Source organism: Echiichthys vipera (genome assembly GCF_963691815.1).
Source record: "Echiichthys vipera genome assembly, chromosome: 23".
NCBI classification, from domain to species: domain Eukaryota; kingdom Metazoa; phylum Chordata; class Actinopteri; order Perciformes; family Trachinidae; genus Echiichthys; species Echiichthys vipera.
Genome location: NC_139848.1, coordinates 14,896,402 through 14,902,507, shown reverse-complemented (window position 1 = coordinate 14,902,507; position 6,106 = coordinate 14,896,402).

Below are 6,106 nucleotides of genomic sequence, written 5' to 3'. Positions count from 1 at the left end.
AAGAACTGAAGATTTGTGTATTTCAGGAGATTTTTCATATTGACCAGGAGATTCTCCAGGTTTTTCTAGAGACTTGAAGACGCTGTACTTTTTGTAATATACAACAAGAACGTGTCGGCGGGATTTGCTACAAAACATCTTCATATCATCATCTGCACCAAGATACCACAGTTACTATCTTGAGGACGAGAAAAGGCTGCTCCTGAAGCTGTCATCGATTTCCATATTTCCAGTGTTGGCACCAATGAGACGTCGAGACTGTCGGCTGATGTGCTTGGCATGGTGTCGCAAAAATGGTGCATTCCTTAGCATATCAAAAAAAAATGCAGTTTTTTGCATGATGACAAAGAAAATTAGATTTGTCATGAATTTAGTGAAGGAAACATAACCAAATGTTTTTTACTGGTTAGAGGTTACATGGCTGAAAATATAGTTCAAAGAGGGTACAGGATTGGAAAGAAGTTAACACGGACATTTAACAATCAAAACACAAAGCAATTCTCAAAATGGTTGACATAAATACACATATTCAGTATCCAAAAAAACAAACACCATCCCACGTAAGGACCACCACCCACCAGTGTTCATTCCAAAAAGTTTTTGAACTTCACTGCGACTGAACTCTGCATCTCCATCTTCATTGACTTCTTTGCCCTGTGTACACAGGCTGTCAGTAGTTATGAATACAATAGCTCATGCAATGAGGAATGCTGATCTCAAACATATCAGAGAGGTTAGAGTGGGTTAGTCTCTGGCCCCTGGGGAAACTTCTTAAAATTACTATTAATGAGCTAACAGAAATTAGCTTCACGATGGCAATATCATCGTGAAGCTAACACATTTCAAACACATTTTACATGTCAGGAAATGGGTGGTGTAAACATGGGAACAGACTGTAATTCACTAAGACTGAATTATGGAGCTTGAGCGTTGAACGTTTTTAACATTTTTGGGGTTTAGTCTCTCCCTTGACTTTGTATTGTATGAGTGAGCCTCATATTTAATTCTGTCGGCTAGCTAAAGACAGAAAAAAAGCTGTTAAACGCTGCTGTCTACTGAGCTGGTCTACCAAGAGGGTAAAGAGCAAGAACTATGTTTTTACAAATTAGTTCAAAAACTGAACTTTGATGCTCAATGCTAACACATAATAGGAATAACCATTAATGAGCTAACAGAAATAAAAATAACCCCTATAGCTAGCATAACCGCTACATCCATGAGGTGAATAATTAGTGCGTAGTCTGTTAGATGTTCATTTGTATCATTGCGATGTTTACCGATTTACAATAAAACACATTAAAAAAGTATGTTAGCTCAATGCTAACACATAATAGGTAATAACATTAATGTTCTAACAGAAATTAGCATGACTGGACATTCCCTGTAATTTATCCTGACTGAAAGAGTGAGACTTGTCCTGAGAGAGGTCCAGGAGTGTGTTACTACAAAGAAAAGACAGTAGTTTATTATAACAGATATAGCTTCATTCCAGAGTAATCAATGAAGGGACGAAAACATAAGCAATGCAGACCACTTGTTCCCAGAAAAAAATTACAGCTGCTCATTAAGTATACAGAGAACAAGAAGGAGATCCATACATTTGATTTGGAAGGAGCTGCTGACATATCCTGATTGGGCATGCAGAGTGGACAACAGATGACACAGAAAGAATCAATAGGAATTGACAAACTGTACGGTGTTCTTCTCAAAGCAAACTGTCCAAAGTGTAAGACAGGAGGGGTGAGAAGTCTCACTAACTCTGAACTGTTTCTACTGTGATGGAATACAGAAATATGTCAGACTAGAAATGCTGAAATGTTATTTGAAAGATGCCTATTGCACTAAACATGGAACTCAAGACTAGCTGTCAGGGTGATGAATGGGTCAAACAAGCAGCGGACTTTTCCCGTTCATGTTTATCTGGTTACGTTACAAACACTTTTCCTAACCCTTACCAAGTGGTTTTGTTGCCAAAACCGAACCGTGTGAGTTCACTATGTAAACAACGTTTGAGAGGATTGAGAACGCGCTCATGCAACATGAGCAGAGAATGGAGGAGGCTGCTGCACAAGCCAGACGTGATGCAGAGGCCAACACCAATGGCTTTGCAGCCCTCTCCGCCCAGTTGCAACAGCTGAGGTCCACTCATCCTCCTGCAGTTCCAGTCCCCACACTGGAACCTCCTGCTCCAGCTCTGCCACAGCCCAGGATGATCTCCGAGCCCTGAGTGGGAACCCCAGAGCGATATGATGGGAATCCTGAACCCTGCAGTCCATTCCTGACCTCCTGCTCCTTACTCTTCAGCGTGCAGCCATACACGTTCGCCACCGAGGAAGCCAGGGTGGCATAGGTGATCAGCAACCTGACCGGCAGAGCCCTCCTCTGGGGAACAGCAGAGTGGGAAAGGCGGACTCCCAGGTGCATCATTTAAGGCCTTCTCTGACGAGCTATGCAAGGTCTTCGGGTTGGGGGCTTCCGGTTCTGATGCTGCCCGTGATCTGCTCTCCCTGCGCAAAGGGAACCAGTCAGTGGCTGACTTCTCCATCGACTTCCGGACCAGGGCCTGTCGGAGCGACTGGAATAATATGGCTCTGGGCGATGCTTTCCTGCATGGTCTGGCAGACTACATAAAATATTAACTAGTTTCCTATCCTCTACCTTCCACACTTGATGAACTCATTGAGCTTACTGTCCGACTGGACCTCCGCATCCAAGCCCGGAGAAGGGAGAGGAGACAGAACACCCCTGGTTGTCTTGACTCAGCCCGCTGGCCAGGTTCTTCATCTGCTTCCGGTTCCTCTTCATTTGTTATGGATAATGCGGTAGAGCCTGACCCCATGCAGATGGGCCGCAGCAAGCTTACACCTGAAGAACGAGAGCGCCGCCATAAGGGGAACCTGTGCATATACTGTGGTCAAGCTGGACATTTTGTCTCTCGCTGCCCGTTAAAAGACAGGGCTCACCAGTGAGTGAGGAAGTCCTGGTGAGTCACACAGCAGCAAAGTCTTCCTCCTCAAGCTTTCATACCCTGTTCCAAGTCAAGCTCCTCCTTCCTGGTGGTGCACACACCCTGCTCACTTTCTGGTGCGGATGCCACCATTATGGCTGAGAGCTTGGCCCTACAACTGGGACTAGAGAGGGCTCCGCTTGACACCCCAATCCCTGCCAAAGCCCTTGATGGCCATCTTCTGGGGACCGTCACTCATCAGACTTCTCCTGTCCACGTGCTGCTCTCCGGTAACCACCATGAGACCATCCGGGTTCATCTCCTGTCATCTTCCAACCTTCCACTGATCGTAGGCTACCCCTGGCTCTGTCAACATAGTCCCCACATAGAGGTTGGAGGAACTCCTGTCACCAGGTCTGCCTTAAAGAGGCCTCCTTACCCCCGCAGACAACGCATCAAATTTCCTGTCTTGACTTGTCCAGAGTTCCGGCCGAGTACCATGACTTCCGGGAGGCGTTCAGTAAGGCTAAGGCGACTTCATTGCCCCCTCATCAGCCATATGACTGCTCCATTGACCTGATGCCTGGCACTTTACCTCGCAAGGGGCGTCTGGTCCTGAACGGGAGTCCATGGAGTCCTACATAAAGGACATCACCATAAAGAACCTGTACCCTCTTCTCCTCAGCCTTAGAGTCACTTCAAGGGGCCATGATCTTCACCAAGCTCGACCTCCGTAATGCCTACCACCTTGTCCGCATCAGAGAGGGGGATGAATGGAAGACTGCTTTTAACACACCCACCAGACATTATGAGTATTTGGTGATGCCATTCGGCCTCACCAATGCCCGGCAGTCTTTCAGGCCTTGGTCAACGACATTCTTAGAGACATGATTGACAAATATGTTTTTGTCTATTTAGACAATATCCTCATTTTTTACATATCTATCACGTCCAGACGGTCCTCCAACGCCTGCTGGAGAACTCCCTTTTCGTGAAGGCCGAAAAATGTGAGTTTCACACACAGTCCGTGCCATTTCTGGGTTACATTGTGGCCCAGGGTCGCCTGGAGATGGATCCTGCCAAGGTTGACGCAGTGATAGGTTGGCCAGTCCCTGAAACACGTAAGAAGTTGCAGCAGTTCCTGGGCTTTGCCAATTTTTACAGGCATTTCATCCGCAACTTTAGCTCTATCGCTGCCCCTCTCACAGCCCTGACATCCTCCAAGACTCCCTTCTGATGGTCCCATTCTGCAGATACTGCCTTTCAGACCCTGAGGGGCCGCTTCAGCTCTGCACCAATCCTCCAAGTCCCAGACGCCGAGCGGTAGTTCGTCACCCAAAAGGAGACGGTTGAGTTTAGACAACAAAAGACGATATAAAGTTTGGACGTGAAAAGGTGATGGAAGAGTTGAGACGACAAGATGGGACGGTTAAGTTGAGACGACAAAAGGTGATGGTTAAGTTTAGACGAGAGAAGCTGATGGTTAAATTTAGATGACAAAAGTGACGTAAAGTTTAGACAACAAAAGGTGATGGTTCAGTTTAGCTGACAAAATGTGACGGTTAAGTTTAGACAATAAAAGGCGACATTAAGTTTAGACGACAAAAGGCGACGGTTAAGTTTAGACGACAAAAGGCGACGGTTAAGTTTAGACGACAAAAGGCGACGATTAAGTTGAGACGACAAAAGGCGACGGTTAAGTTGAGATGACAAAAGGCAACGTTAAGTTGAGACGACAAAAGGTGACCTTTAAGTTTAGACGAGAAAAGCTGATGGTTAAATTTAGATGACAATAGCTGATGTAAAGTTTAGTGACTAAAGGCTACTGTTAAGTTTGGACGACAAAAGTTGACGGTTAAATTTAGATGGCAAAAGGCGACGGTTAAGTTTATACGACAAAAGATGACGGTGAAGTTTAGATGACAAAAGGCGACGGTTAAGTTTAGACGAGAAAAGGTGACGGTTAAATTCAGACAAAGAAAGGTGAAGGTTAAGTTCAGTCAACTAAACGCGACGGTTAAGTTGAGACGACAAAAGGTGATGTAAAGTTTAGGCGACAAAAGCTGCGATAAGTTTAGACGAGAGAAGCTGATGGTTAAATTTAGACGACAAAAGGCGACGTCAAGTTTAGACGACAAAAGGTGATGGTTAAGTTTAAACAACAAAAGGCGACGGTTAAATTTTGACGACAAAAGGTGACAGTTCAGTTTAGCCGACAAAAGGGGACGGTTAAGTTTAGATGACTAAGGCTGACGGTTAAGACGACAAAAAGTGACAATTAAGTTTAGACGAGAAAAACTGACGGTTAAATTTAGACAACAAAAGTTGATTGTTCAGTTTAGCCAACAAAAGGCGACGGTTGAGTTTAGACGACAAAAGATGATATAAAGTTTGGACGTGAAAAGGTGATGGATAAATTTAGACGACAATAGGTGACGGTTAAGTTGAGATGACAAAAGGTGACGGTTAAGTTTAGACGAGAGAAGCTGATGGTTAAATTTAGACGACAATAGGTGACGTAAAGTTTAGACGACAAAAGGTGATGGTTCAGTTGAGGCAACAAAAGGTGACAGACGAGAGAAGCTGATGGTTAAATTTAGATGACAAAAGGCGACGGTTAAGTTTATACGACAAAAGACGACGGTTAAGTTCAGTCAACTAAACGCGACGGTTAAGTTGAGACGACAAAAGGTGACGTTAAGTTGAGACGACTAAAGGCGAAGGTTAAGTTTAGATGACAAAAGTTGATGGTTATATTTAGATGACAAAAGGTGACGGTAAAGTTGAGACGACAAAAGGTGATGTAAAGTTTAGTCAACAAAAGGTGACGGTTAACTTTAGATGACAAAAGATGATGGCAAAGTTGAGACGACAAAAGGTGACATAAAGTTTAGTCAACAAAAGGTGACGGTTAAGTTTAGATGACAAAAGATGATGGTTAAGTTTAGACGTTAGTATTAGAAAAAAGGTTTTAGTTAGGGGTAGCACTTCCAGGACGCGAACACAAACAGGAGATGGACCCCTGTCTCCGTGTAAAGTGTAAAGAGAGTGGTTTCACAAAAGAAACAGCACGTGTCCATCAGATCTGAACTAGTGTTGAAGAAACCCAGTAATGTGGAAGTGCTAAATTTACTTTTCTATTGTCTCTAAAAGCTCTTT